The sequence below is a fragment of the Cupressus sempervirens genome, chromosome 2, assembly GCF_028749045.1.
Source record: "Cupressus sempervirens isolate cs-2001-9-10 chromosome 2, ASM2874904v1, whole genome shotgun sequence".
NCBI classification, from domain to species: domain Eukaryota; kingdom Viridiplantae; phylum Streptophyta; class Pinopsida; order Cupressales; family Cupressaceae; genus Cupressus; species Cupressus sempervirens.
In genome coordinates, this window is record NC_143119.1 from 545,924,171 (window position 1) to 545,940,939 (window position 16,769).

Here is a 16,769-nt window from a genome sequence, read left to right on the forward strand (position 1 = left end):
ATGTTTTGGGCTGGCAATACCTATTTGTGGTAGTATTGGAGGATTATTTGGAGCTTCTAATCATTCCTTAAGTATTTCCTTGCATGTTAATACATCCTTGTGTGAAAAGTAAGGGAGCAACAATTCATCTATTTGGGTCTGCATTTTAGAATTAAGTTTGTCAACAAGGATTTGAGGCTTGTATTTGATCTTTGAGAGGCCTATGATCTGATCTGGGTCACTTTAAGAGGCTGGTGTAGAAATCTTAGAGCCTAGAGTTGGATATCTAAGGCCTGTGGATGGTGTAGATGTTGTGGAAGTTGCTTTGGGAAGCCTACGTTTGTGATTTATTCTGTGGAAGAGTTTGCAAGTAAAAGATGTTTGTGCTTGGCAATTCATCATGTGAAGAAGGTCCAACATTGTGCACAAACTTGCCTGTGCATTTTAGAACAAGACCACATCATTTCCATCAAGTTCTCATGCCAAAAATACTTATTTGTAATTGCAATATTCAGTAATGTTGACTGTGAAAAGTTTATTGAAATAGTGGAAGATTGAATATAAATTACTTTCATCTATGGGTTGTTTCTTGGTGCTATTTTGTATTTACTTTCATATACATTTGTTTGAAATCTAATATACTAAAAATCTAGAATTTGCAAGAAAAGAGAAACTACACATTGAGCTATCAAAGTATGGAAGCCAAGTGTTTGGCAAAATGCCTAAAATTTGATTTGTGATAAAAGTTGGAGAAGTTAGAGTTGTTCTAGTTATAGCCAGGTGAGGGTTATTATAGACAGTGTAATGAGGGTTTTAAGAAAATAAGAATCAAAATTGAAGTCTATGTAGAAAGGATATCATTCTCCCTTCAACTAATAAGCCTAAAAAAGAATTGAAGGAGAGCGTCTTGATATTGTTCTCCCTTTCAACCCATGACATCATCAGTTCAAAAAATCTTATTCTACTTTGTAGAAACATTTTGGATTTGCATTGATATCATATATAAGCCTTCATCTAAACAATTGTTAGTTCCTACCTTATAAAAAGGCAGGGAACTTATGTTTTCATTTGCTCCCCCCCCATTAAATTTTTTCAAAAGACAAATGACAATAAACTAAGGTTTGAAACACTAAGATTTTAAAAATCAATTTTGCTGAACTTTTTCTAAATTTTTGATTGGTTTATATAGAATTTTCTGAGGTTTAAACCTATTTTCATAACTTAAAAAATCTGAAAAATGTTAAATATGCTAACACTTGTCTTTGACAACAAATTAAGGATTATCTCCTACTTTATCCTGGCAAAGGCTGCCTAGATTTCCATGTAATGTATGAATTAACATTTTTATATGCCTGCAAACAAAATATTTTGAAATCACCAATGATTAATGGTCACCCGACTCCATCTCTTGGTCCCTCTTCAAAATCAGCAGCAGTGGTGGAAACACGTATGCGTGCTTTTGTTAGAAATAGTCAAAAAAATATCATGCGGATCCACATCTGTTATAATTTTTATTCACATCCTTGACTAAGCATTTGTCATTGTAAAACTCAACTTTGTATCCTTGATTTGCAATTTGAAAGACAGATAGAAGATTTGTTGAGAGTTGAGGAACAAGCTTCACATTTTTGAACATTCCATTATTTACTTGAACGTTTCCACTTCCTTGAACTTTTAGAGAACTATTATCTCCTAGATATATATTTTCACCATTGCTTTCATTTAATAACTCAAACTGCTCCTTATTATGTGACATATGTTGTGTGCAACCAGAATCAATTATCCATTCATCCTTAAAAGAACTATTTGCTTTAAGTGCTAGACAAAAGGCATTCCTCTTTGAATCAAATGATTTTGTAAACTTGTTCTTTTTTGAATCATTAATCCTTTTGTAACATTCATTAGATTTATGTCTTTGCTTACCGCAGTAATGACATTTCCACTTACTTCTATTTTGATTCCTATATGAATTATTATTATCTCCATACTTCCAATTCTTTCCATTAGATCTATTATCTTGTGTCCTTTGATGATATTGTTTTCCTTTTATTACAAATGCTTGAGATTCACACTCAACAACAGAGGATTCTCTTTCTTTTATTTGACGTTTTTCTTCTTGAATCAACTTTGCACACAACTCATCAGGTTTGATTCCTTTTAATTTATTAGCAGTATCAAGTCCCCTTATAAAAGATTGATAAGAGCCTGGAAGACTTTGTAAAATTATTTGCACAAAATCTTTATCATCTATGCTCTTTCCAAGAGAAGCCAATTAATTTTTTATTTCCTTTAATTTACTTAAATGAGTCACTACTTTTTGTGAGCCTTTTAATTTTAGATTATATAACTCTGTGGTAAGAGATATAATCCATACATCACCTGAATTTTGATACAAATTTTTTAGAATCTTCCATACTTGCACTCCACTTCTTTCATTTTGAACTTCTGCAAATACTTCTTCTGAAAGTGTTAACTTTATCAAAGCTGCTGCCTTGTTGTCTTTCCTATCCCAATCATCACATTCTTTTCCAGCACCTGTTGGTCTCTGCTCACTACCATTAGCAATATCATAATAGTTTTGTAGAGTTACAGACAATTCAATTTGTGAAACCCAATCATAGTAATTCTTTCCATTCAATTTAATTGATGGTAGAGGATCACCAAGAGAATCCATTAATCAACTTCTCTCCTTTTTGGATGAGAAAGAAAAAAATCAGAACTTTCAGCACTGTAAAGATAATCAATTAAAGAAATTCTCACCAAATTTGTATAGTAATTGCTTTACCAAAAAAAAAATGCTACTCAATGAGATTTATGCCAGCTGCAAACAACTAAAATTCTGCACAAAGACAAGCTAGCACTGCCCAAGAATCACAAATTCTCTAATACCATATTGAAACATAGGAAATCTGATATCTACTCAGAACTAATATATCAACAGCAATACAAGTACTAGACAATGAGAAAGATATCAGAAATAAACACTCTTACAATGAGATTGAAAAGAACAGCATATTATTATTCACCCATCTAATTAATTACAAACCAATGCAATGGCCTCTATTTATAGAGAGCCTATGATAGGAGGGAATTAATAAAAGATGTTTCTAGAGGATAAGGAGATAATGCTATATGATCTATTCTGGAGGACAACATCCATATCCATTTAGCAAGAAAATCTGCAGCGGTTATAATAGATGTGGATTCGCATGATATTTTTTTGACTATTTCTAACATGGTATCAGAGCTAATAGCCTCATTTGCGAAGCTTCCAGAACATTGGTGGAGACGAAGTATAATGTCTTGATAAATTTATTAAGTTGATATAGTGTTGGAAACTTCTTATAATATGTTGTTCTTTTCAGTCTCATTGTAAGAGTGTTTATTTCTGATATCTTTCTAATTGTCTAGTACTTGTATTGCTGCTGATATATCAGTTCTGAGTAGATATCAGATTTCCTATTTTTCAATAGCTTTTCCTTTCTCTTATGGGCTAAAAATGTCAGTCGACAATGGGAACAAAAAATATGGAGAATCAGCCCAAGCACCTGATCATTATCATTCTCTTCGGCAGATGATCTGTATTCAAAATGTGGCCTCCGTCTTTGGAATGCGTCACAAGTAAGTTTTAGCCTACTTGAACTCCAACACATTGCAATTTGATATTAATAGCTTGTAATATCTCACAGATAAATAAACAGCTAATTGGCTTCACACCTTTGTTTCTAGGCAAGCACATAAGTGCACGATCTTACTTGGCAGTCACCAGATTGAAGCTAAATAGGACCAAAAATGAAAGCCTTACAAAGAAAAGAAAATTGGGGACAAAATTTAGGGCATTAAAGTCTTGTTAATACACACCCAACTGCAGTCCAGGGCTCCAGAACTTTCTTAACAACCTCATTTGCAAAGCTTCCAGAACATTGGTGGAGACGAAGTATAATGTCTCGATAAATTTATTAAGTTGATATAGTGTTGGAAACTTCTTATTTTTAATAAGGAAATTAGATTTTTCAGCCTACTCTAACCAATGAAAAATCAGAAAAAAGCATATTTCTAAATTATAAAAAATAAATGATAATGAATAACTATAATGTTGTTGTATATACAAAATTCCAATATCCTTTTTACACAAAAAAAGTCAATTTCAATTACATCAACTACATTAAATTTTATTTTTACAATTAGTTTGTTTCTATGAGTTTATCTATAAATTATGAATAAATGAAATATTTCAATTACTAACTTTTAACGAATTTTGAAATTCTATTATTTTTTATTAGAAACTATAATCATAAAATATTTAAAACTACAAACTAAACATAAATTATAATCTCTAATAAATACAAATGAACTAAAAATTTAAAATAAATAAATCAATAAATCTTAAGAATATGATAGATTTTGTATTAACTATTAGTGTTTGAGTTCATGCTCCCTCGTTTTGAACTCTTATTTTGTTCTTTACTCTCTATTATGTTCCACTATTTGTAAAGAAGCATATTTGAAATGCAACTATCAGAAATATGTATTACAAGATCTCCTTTTTTAACACATATAGCTACAACCCCCACTATGACCCCAAAAGGAAAGGACTCCAGGTCACAAAGAGCTCTTATTATTCAAGTTATTTCACAAGTTTTACTACAATGATATCATGTGACAACACTAATGTGCATTTTGAGCATTTGTTGTAAGAAAGCGTACCAACATATTAGCAAAAAATATAGCATAGAAAACATATTGTCATCAATGTCATTGCATAGAAAAAATAGCCATATGCACTATGCTTTCTTGGTACATTGATAACATGTTAGTATATTTTCTAAATAGAAAATATTTTGACTACATAGAAAATACTATTGAGAGATGATATTGATTTTATTTACTTTAGAACATACTAGCATACAAAATCTGGTGTTAAGCAAGTATTATAGTTGAGCTCATAATCATGCATGCCTTCAAGAACCCAATGTCATAGAATGTTATCACAATCTTTATCGATCTTTTGAAAGAAAAACTAGTCCTTGTGCCCTTTGTCAAGAACATGGTAGCATTCAACAAAAAATCACTATTACATGTAAACTAAATCTTGTCATAAATAATTATACGTGCTGACATTTCCAATCATTAGCCTCCTCATAATATAATTTTTTGGAATGGAAAGAGATTATTCTAATAAAGAGCAACTATTTGTAAAATCAAATCGAGAGATAGTTAGAAACAAAAATCAATTTGCTATATTGGAGGATAACCAGAATCACATGATCAAACAACAATAATATCAAATCATTAATTTCAAAATATCATTGAAGACATCTACAGGTTTTTCAGGGAACTATCACAAATAATACATAAGAGGACTCGGTGATATTTGATATTCTTTTAGCAAAAGTAAATAAAAGTGTTATCAAGAATTTCAAAGACAATCCATTTTCATCAATGTATCAAGAAAACATAGCATATGAACATAGAAATTACAATATATGCAATGCCACAATTACATTCAAATGGCATCAGGGCAACAATATATCATATCAAGAACAACATCAAAAGATAAAAAAGCTAGTCATTTTTGCATTGCATTTTTTGCACAAACAAGGATGAAACTCAAAAATCTAAAAATGATTTGTTTACATAACAATCTCAATTAGGTTTCCATGTAGTAGAATACTTTTAAAACCATGGAATAGTTATTAAGTCACCAACTAATTCAATGTTGTGCGTTATAATGGGTATTGAGATTTTGAAAACAATATTATTGTTGCATAGCTCTTTTACATATAATACATGTGAAAGAAGGGTAATAGTACGTAATAACAACAAGAATATGACTAGTGGGTGATACAAAATCAACAAATTCACTTGTAACTACATCTTCCAATTTCAATATTAAGAAAGAACTTAGAAATAACTTTCTTGAACCATTTGCCTAATTTTGTATTTGTGATATGGTGGCACCCTTGTTGGCAAAGCAAGAATCTCTCCACTCTAATATTAGGGACTCAATGCAAAGCAGAAAAATGGAGTGGGGTGGTCATTTTGTTCCATCACCCAATACATATTGATTGCACCTCTTTAAAGAAGGTTTCTTCAGGGTCTTTCTCTTTTGCATTTACGATGGATCTCATATTTTCAATCATTGAGTCCATTCCATCATAAACCTCCCCCAAGCATGGCTTATCCGTGACAGTAAAGCATATCATATCTAGGATGGGCTCTGAGAAACTAAGAAAGTATTTTGCATGATCCCACCAAGCATCATCCAAAATCCTTTTCCTAATATTAGTTGCCTTGTCAATACTGGACAACCTTCATATGGTCCATTATTGGTTGATCACCATGGCAGAAAGTGCCTCTTGAACATTCACCATCTAACTCAATACAAATAGTATTCGATGCAAATCTAGTCTTAGCAACCTATTTGAAAATAAAAACAAGTAAAATTAAAAATTAAAAAAAGTGTAAATATACACTTAAATTTCTTAAATAAATCATTGAAGTAAACCATAAAGATAAAATATTTGAATTTTGAATTACCATCAATTGCTCTAGCCGCAAGAATGATCTAAAAGTAGCTTGCGAGAAGTGGTCGTCTATTAGAACATTTGGACATCTTGAGCTTCATCATAAACTTGTTTAATCCAAGTTATTTTAGTACCCAACTTGTGTAGCATGAAGTTGAGCAAATGTTTCAACTAACACACTAGCTACTCTACAATTATTTGCATTGTTCATTACAACTTGGACAACATTTTGAGGACCTACTTCATTAATGCATTGTATGAGAATGTTAGCAATGAATTGTGCATCCTTTGCTTGGCCCTTAAAATCAACAACTTTTAGAAACATTTCCCCTTTAAGAGACATTGCAATCACATTAATTAACGGTTTGATTTTGGCATCCTTCCACCCATCAGAAATAATGGACACATATGTTTCTTTCCATGAGACCTTAATAGGAGCTAATGAAGTTTCTATATGTTTGACCTCCTTTGTCAATAAAGTGGTACAAACCTTCTCAAAACCTAGGCTTATGTACCCCTTTGGAGCTTCATTTATTTTTCTTACCATGTCTTGCCAATAGAGTGATAAACCATTTACATAGAGGCACCTAGAAAGCACTTCGTTAACAATATCCCTAGCATCATTATTAAATGACATCTCCAATGGTACTCTTGCTCTCTTCGGATTATGAACCTCATTTTCATTTCTCCTCATAAATGGATGGCTGTCTACCAGAATATCAGGAGCAACACTAGGTGTATGACTATGAGATAATGAAGCACGTGACTTCCATGAGCCCCTTCCTTATGCTTTGAGTAACGAATGCATATACCCACTTTTAACTCTTACATCTGCTTCCTCTTTGTTCCTTAATATATGTTGCTACTTTAGAAACTGGTATAGGTACATTATCTTTTCTTGGAACAGCTTTGATTCCCTTTCCAAGAATTGCACATAAATGCCCTTTCACTCACCTGTAGGAACTTGTGTATTACATGTTACACCCAGGATATATCCAGATACATGTCCCTCCACCAAGAACATGCTCTAATATGTTTGCATGCCTCCATAATGGTGAAACTAGGTCAATAGTAATTGGAGTAGTGCCTATCATAATAAATTTGTATAACTGCTAGAACACAAGCACCCTGTAATTATATAGAAAAGCTTTTAAAACAAATAATTTCAATTAAATTTAAATAATTATACTTAATAAATTTTCGTATTAATTTTTTTATTCAAATATGGTATTTTTTACCCTTAAATTGACAAAAAAAAAAAAAAAAAACATTGACTAGGTTTACCATATCATCAAAACTCACTGTTTCATCAACCTGCTAGGGTTGAATGTCAACTTCGACTTTTGAACAAGGACTAGTAGTTTGTCCACCTCCACCACCAAAAGTATAATCTTAGGGTGCCCATCCAAACAATGCGACATTCAAACCCAATGCAATGTGTTGCTCATGTCAAGTCCACCACAAGCCCATTGCTGCCCAAAGTTTCAGTTCCCTCGAGACATCCAAGAATCAAGAAGATCCTGATCCATCTCATCCACAAGAAGATCAAAATCATCTGAATCGTCCATTATTGATGCATGATAATGTTTGGACGTCCTTGGGCCACTTTGTCTCTCACTACGTGCATTTTTTATTCCCATTCCTTTACAAGTTGGAAAGCGCAATTGCTTTCTTTCTTTTCCAGGAGAAAACCTCATCACCTGAGTGCGATTTCAGAGAGAATATCGTCTCCCTCCTTGTGCTTCTTCGACCTCTTTGGCCTTTCCCTCTCCCTCTCCCTCTTCTTGCTCTTCCTCTCCTCCAACCAGATCCCTAGCCTCTGCCTCATCTTCCTGGACTCTGACAATTCTTGCTCTTCAAAATCCTGGATGGCCAATGTTGATATCCAAGGCCTAAGTCCTCCTTGTCATGGCAAAGATGCACTATCACATCCCTTGTTGGACCACTCTACTGCTCATCCAGACTAGGGTCCACAACATTAGTAATTGATGGCTGATATATTTCTCTCTGCACCCATTTAGACCCAAACTTATTATGTATTGCATATATTACTGGGGTTATCTTTACAAATAAGCAGAAAGCAATACAAACAATAGAAACAAAAGAGATTGGAGAAATCCCTACCATTAGATTTTCATCCTGTAAGGCTATTTTATTTGTTTCATGATCCTCTAAATTGACATAAACTTCCCTCTTTATGGTAGGACAACACAGAGTAGATGTATGTGCCTGCCACTATAGACAATTTCAGATAGTCTCAAATATTCCCAACTCAAAAAACACAGATCAATGAGAAACAAACTTGTACCAGTTTAAAATATTTATTTTTAAGACACAAACATAAATATTTTCCAAAACAAAGGAAAGCACAATCCACAATTATCTGTGCCAAATGGAATCCCAAAGAACAAGAGCATACTGAATCTACGAATGAAATAGGCTTAGTCAAAAGTTTACATACGCAAACCATAGAGCTTTAGCATTAAACTTGACTAAGCTACATAGTATACAACCTAATACTTGTAATAGAAAAATATAAAGATGGCATAGTTATAGTGGAATTAGCTGCACTGCATAGATTGACACTGGACTGCAGCAGCATTTTATAGCATCCTCCTTTCTAGCCCTTGCAACTACGTCGACTATTTCCCTCCACGGGAAAATTTTGTTGCATTAAATCTCAACAATGGGCGGTATAATTTCCTTCATATGATCTTTTCCTTGTACCTGTTGTAGCTCACAAAGAAGCGATATATCTGAATGTAATTTCTTGTAGCAGTGGTTTGGCTTTCGCTACCTTCTCATTTTCTACATTTAGGCCATACTTATGTCAGATTCAGGTACTTGTGAAGTAGGACTATTCTTTGAATAAATCCTCTTGGACAACAATTTGATAGTTCTAAATTTGAAATACCAAGATTTCTACATCACCCACATGAGAAATACCAAGATATAGAATGGAACAACCCATAACCTGCAAGAAGCAAATATACAGACAATGGTACAGCCACAGTTTATTTTTATTTTTTGAGAAACCATATTACGATATACAGAAGAGAACAAATATGGAACCCTTTCAATATTTTAGAGGAAAATACATATTCATGGAGGTTGTATCCAGCTCCACAATGCAAAAATTGAAGATTATGTAGAAAGGATATCATTCTCCCTTTCAACTAATAAGCCAAAAAAGAATTGAAGTAGAACCTCTTGTTATCATTCTCCCTTTGGACCCATGACATCATCAATTCAAAAATCTTATTCTACTTTTTTAGATGCATTAATATCGTATAAAGGTCTTTATTGAACAATTGTTTTTTAATAATAAAGCAGTCAAAACAAGGGCTAGCCCTTACAAAAGACAAGTTGGCCTACAACCAGCATATTATCATCCAAACAAAAATTACCTTCTACTATTGTGTATGAAAATAAAAACATCATTCGAAGGAGCATAATAATAAAGTCTATCAGACATCCTACTAAAATTGTGTATAAAAATACTACTTAAAAGGAAAGTATTATTAAACAAAGGTTGAACAACTTTTAAACAGACTAAGTCTTTAAACCAACAAACCTTCAAACATAAAAAATAGAGAGGAGCAGGCCATAATTGGGCTTCGTTTCATCCTTCCCTTTAAGGAGGATGTTGGCCCAATTTTCAAGCATTATGGAATCCTCCTGAGTCAAGTCCTACTCCTTGTTATCCTTTTCTCTAGTGCATGTATCCTCTCTCTCAACCCTTCAACCTCCAACTTCTGGGTCTCCTCATAAACCTCTAGCTTACCACCCGAATTGTCTCATCTAAACAATTGTTATTACACAAGTTTTCTTACAATGACGAGTAGGAAGATACATTTTTATGCATTTGGTTCTTCAAATTGAGATTGAAATTTTATTTTTAATTAATTTTTTATTTTAAAATTATAAATTTATTTAATTTTTACTTTTAAATTTTTTTTTAAAAATAATTTTTAATTTTTTTTTTAATGTAATTTTTAAAAAAAAAATTTAAAAATGTATATTTTTATTTTTTTTAAATTGTTAATTTTTTAAAGTTACTGAATATTAATTAATTTATTCATTTTCAAATAAAAAACTAGTTTAAAATAAAAAATTAGTAATGATATTACTATAAATTTGGTCAAATCATATTATTTATTTATTTTTTCACTTATGACCTACTTATCCTTAAAAAGATTTATTAAATCATATACAAAAACTAAACAAAAATTAATATGTACGATACCAAAATACATTACAAATTTCAAAATAGTCATGTCATTACAAAAAAGTTTGTCCAATGTATGTACAAATCCATAACAAAAATAGTTGAAGAAGTCAAATCTTAACATTTTTCCACATATAGTACAATTATGGTCCATTTTAATACAAATTCATTTTTCTATGCACTTTTTCACATATGGTCCCAACAAAATAGTTCAATTATAATACAATGAAGGCATCGTAGAAAGGTAATTTATGCGTTATTGTTGCCCTATCTACCTCTTGAGCCTTGTAGAACTCGATCCTATCCACCTCTTGATTCTTACAAAACTTGCACTTAGTTCTTTCATCACATACTACACTCGTAGATGGAACATCATTGACCTAGGTAAAGTGTTTGCATTCATTATTCCCCTACAATACCAGATCTTTGTTAGTTCATATTATAATTTTCAGCCTATGTAGTAATTTATAACAAAAATATATTTGCATTCTTTAACAACCTTCTTCCTATTGGGGCAATGCCAAAATGCATGCCCAAGTTTAGTCTTCGTGTGTGATGTCTTTTACAAACACAAAATGCCACATTAACACATTGGCACATTGAGCGAATCCATCAATCTATTACAAATAATGCATCATCAAATATTAAATTAATTAGATGAATATTATAATAAACTATATACTCAAAAAATTAGAAATTCAGTACATAATTTTTCATGTTCACATTTTTTTATTAGACTGCCCTGTATTTTTAAAGCTAAAAAGACATGAAATTAATATAAAGAAAAAAATTAATGTATTTATAGAGAAACATTTTTTTTTTTTAAATAGTGAAAAGTATAATTGTATAAAAGAGAATGTAACATCTGTCCCCCATTTTATCTTTTATTAGAGCATGCAAAAAATACATGAGAATGAAGAGAAATCATATAAAAAATATTGCTCATGAAGAGGAAGGGAAACCATGAAGCATGCCATCCCCAAAAAAAGAATTGAAGTGATTATAGATTTGCACATATTACGATCTTTAAACCTTTAAATAGTGTATGAGCATTCATCATAGCCTACAACTCTATTAAATTTTCTATCTTAATTTGGCATGTGAAATGAAGTGATTACAAATTCCAACATATTACAATCTTTGACCAACATATGGACATTTTTCAAAGGATACAACTCTATTTTTTGTCTCTTACTTGAGCTTGTGAAATGAAGTGATTACAGATACCAACATATTACAATCTTTGAACAGTGTATGCATATTCATCATAGCATACAACTCTATTTTTTCTATGTTATTTTAGCATGTGATGATAATGTGATATGCACAAAATAGATTTATTGAAAAGTCTCTAGAAACTTTCAAGTTGTTCCACGTGCATTAAATTGTGAAAACTAAAGACAAGGCAACCGAACTATTTGATAGGTTACCTGAAAGAGATGTCACTGATGAAATGAAATGGAATGGTTGCAAGATTCATAAAAGAAAAAAGATTTTTTTGGGAATGTTTCTTAAAGCATTCTAGCAAATACAATCCACAACAACAACCATTTACCAACATTCTTCCAATTGCATAATGGGAGTGGAGATGCATCAAAACATATAACTAGGGAGATTTTGTTATAGTTGCAAAGTTTGTAGCAAAACAAAATTTCAGATCATAGACAACAAATCATATGCCTCAATGAGACATTTTTGCAAAGAATGCAATGAAATTGTTGTAGAATGTGCACAAAATGAATACTACAAGAAAGCTATCAAAATATTAGAATTAATGAAACACTCTCTAGTGCATCCTAACATTATCATATATTAGATAAATGTTTTCTTTGATCTTAAGAAACCCTGCAACTTATATTTTGTGCTAGCACAATGTTGTTCAAATAGCAGGACATTGATGAAAAATAGAAATCTTTGTGAGCTTTTTTGGCTAGAAACTTGTGTACACATACATGTAACCCTGGAGATGTAGGCATGGACCGTAAACAACACTTGAAAATAAGTCCTAAATAAATGTGGCCTCTTAGAATACACAGACTATGAGACATGCACAAACTATTTTGTTGAAAATGCTTTAAGAACTTTGAAGAAAAAGAAAGTGACAGGTATGCAACACATTCAAAAACTTTACCTATTATTCTCAATGCTTCCCTCAAACACATGCATGGAAATTGTGGAATAAAATAATACCCTTGAACTATTTAAGTGAAATCCTTGATTTAAGCCAACCAAGGTAGATATCTAAGCTTAAAAGTGTTAAGCATTCTCAGTTATATGTTGGTTTATACTTACTCGACTATCCAAATAACTGTTGGTTTACTAGTTTCAAAAAAGCTTTCCAAGTAATTCCACAACATAAATTTACAAGGCTTCTTGCTACTAAAATACAAATTACCAGTCACAAACAATATTGAAAAAATAAAAATAAAAATTACAAAATTCTTATCAATTTTGAATTGATTACAAAGAATGCAATGTAAAATAAGTCAACTTAGAGCTTAAATTTAGGGTGAATAACAAGGAGAGTGCAAGGATAGAAAAAATGTATGAAATTACGAGGCAACTATACTAGCACTTGCACCCAAATAAGGTTGACGGGGTACGCCGATAGGGAAAAAAGTGCAAGTTTGCATAAGATGGTTATATTTTTTATTGTATGTTTAAAATAGCACGCCTAACATTCTAAGATATTGAGAGGATTGAAATCATGTAGGCTATAATTTCTCTTGCTTAGAAACCATGTCATAAATGCATACAAAGGAAGGATGACAGCTGATTAAGTAAATCAATCAAATAAAAGTGAGAAAAGATAGTCATTTTGATTGCATGTTATTTTAGGTTTCATATAAATTAGTATTTGTATCCTCAAGCACTTTCAACTTGTGTAAGACAAAAGTCATCCATTTGAGGTAAGATTCATTTTCTAGCTATAGAATCAAAAGGAGTTCAATAATATTAAATGAAAGATGTATTCTAGGAGTATTCATTCAACATTCTACACGTAAAACCCTATTTTGAAAACTTGTGGATTAAAGCCAAAATACAACATAATTCAAAACCATAAGAAATAACATTTGATTTATTATTGTTTGTCATGGTTTCTTTAGTCAAGACAAGTTATATTTAATATGTTATTATAGCTACAAACATGGTAAGGTTTATGTTATGTGTTATTGCCTAATCAAATAACAAACATAGGTATTATGTGTTATTTAAAGTATATTCTGTTATAACTTGTTTCCATTGTTAGATATATGCAATGTAGACCAAGTAGAAGAGTTAATTTATCACTTGAATCAATATAGTTTCAACATGTAAACCCCCATAAGAAAGAAAACAAGTCATGTTTTAGTTCTACAAATTTTGTTTGCATGGACTTTTAATGAACTACTTGTTTGATTGTCCTTACGCTATTACTTTAGTGATATGGAAGCTTGTGTTGAGCCAATTATTGAATAGTTTGGTTTGAAGGATTACGAATTTTAGAATTTGATCCTTACCTTCCTCTTATTTATTTTACATTATTATTAATATTAAATAAAAAATACATACAAATGATAATATGATTAGATCATTAAATTTTTAAATATTTACTTTTGTACATGTATGTAAATCTAGGTTTTGTTAGCTATGAATATCTAATATTATCTACATAAATATATAAATATAATCATACTAAGTTGATAATGTTATGGGATTAAGCTATGGAAGATGAAACATTTTTTTCTTTTGAATGAGAAAATTCTAGATTCTTCTTATAGTTATATTGATCCATGTCAAGTTATGAAACTACTATTAATATTCAACTGTGAATTTTTCAAGTCAAATTCATTGGCCCTTCTATCATGATTAATGGTTGGGATGAACCCATCTCTCAAAAGAATGAATGAACACTTAGCACTTATAGACGACATTCACAAAGGTGAAGAATTGGTTCTTCCCAAAAGATCACCCATCCCAACAAAATATTAAAACATTAGACTTTTACAATAACCAAAAATTGTACTTGAGAATAAAATTTCATCTCCAAATAAAAGAAGTCTTCCAAAATAAATCAATCCAAAAGAAAAGAAAAGAATGACTACCTTAACCCTTATTTCATCTAAATTACCTTGTATTACATGATCGAAATCTAATTTCTAATCTTACTAAATAGAAAATAAATTTAAAAGTTAAACTACTATTTAATGTTTTATCAAAAATTATAAAATAAAAAGTTCAAGTCATAGACATAAAAAGATTATGCATTCCTTGTTGTTTGCAATTTTGATGAAGTAACATACTCTTGAAACTGTGTGGTCTTTGTAAAATTTTATACTAGATGTAAAAGATGGACTTTTCATGGATTGTAAGGTTCATATGTAAATTTATTTATTTCTTTAAGATATGCAAGGAAGCCACAAGAGGAGCTTTGTGAAATCTTCTCTAGAAATACTTGTCATTATCAAGACCAACACAACTATGCTTAGAATGATATCTTAACTTTTATCATTGAGGTGTATGGTAAGCTAGCATTTGGGATAGACCATATTTCCATAATAGGAGATATTTTCCACATCAAGCCAAATTGTGATATTGCCATCATGATTAAACTACCTAGTTTTTGAGTTAAACTTATTGACCCATTTTTCATGAAAACCGATTCACATGAACCCATCTCTCATGAAAATGAATGGAACACTTAGCACTCATTGGATCTAGGTGATGCTCACATAGGTGAAGCACCAAGACTTCCTAAGAGGTCACTCATTCTAGATCTACCCCAGCTCAAGCACACTTAACTATGGAGTTTCTTCCATGGTTAAACCCACTCTACTTGCAACCCCATTTTCAAAACCTTCACCAAGTGGTGTTCCTTGTGAACCATTGTTTATAAAGAGCTTAAGCTCATCAATTGATATGTAGGAGATATTTTTCACAAGTCAAACTTTGATATTCCTATCAGGGTTCATTTTGGTAGTCTTTTAGTCAAGCTCATTGACCTATGTTCCATGGGTACTTGTTAAGACAAACCCATCTTTGATGAAAATGAATGGAACACTTGTCACTCATTGGATCTAGGTAATAAGGAAGGTTTCCCTATTGCCCCTTCTTTTTTCCCCAATTGTAGATGATTACAAAATAAATAAATAAAATAAAATATTTGAATATTCAAATTAGTGCATGATTTTTTGACTTAATTCTCCAAACTTGGCTTGAAATTTTTTGCATCCTAGGTTGAGAAGGTATAGGTGTGATGTGATTTCACTAACTAAGTGTGTGTGATGTGATCTCACTAAATAAGTGTACTAAGATTTTTGGACAAATTTTTACTGATTCATTGGCAGGTTTAAGCCTCTTTTGAGTGAAAGAAGATTAGGATGGCAACCTTGACCATCTACAATTTAATTCTATTGTAAACATTGTGAAACTATTCATTTTGAAAGTTTGTTGTAGGTTTGTAGGATAGAGATTTATCATCGATTTGTTAGACTTGACATATTAGTGTTGACATTAATTGTCATTTATGTCAAAACATGCATATTGTCACATTGTTGTACCATCTCATACTAGAAATGAGAACTGGATTATGGCCATTACCAAGAAACATGATATTGGCATTGTGTTGAATGATGAATCAAAGCACATATAAGGTGATTGAACTATTTAAAAGAATACCTTTTCAATATCTTCAGTTCATTTTTTTTTTTGTTCTGACATGACAAGAGACTTGAATCCAAAAACACCCCATTTAGCTTCCCAATTTTTTTAACCTATGATCACTCAAAGATAATGTAACTATATTCCCCATTTTGCGCTAAAGTTTTACAAATTGAGCTATCAAGATTTATAATCGTGTAGATCTATAGGTCTGAGACTATGGGTCTCAAAGTAAGTTGTTGCAATAAAATGGAAGGCTCTTAGATTTAGTACTTGTAAGTTTGGTTGGGTGTGTTATATGAAATGGTGTTAGCTTATTCATGGGAAGGTTCATGGATCTAACTCCCACAATGGTTTCACATGCTCTTTTCTATTTTTTGAAATTCATGAAGAGG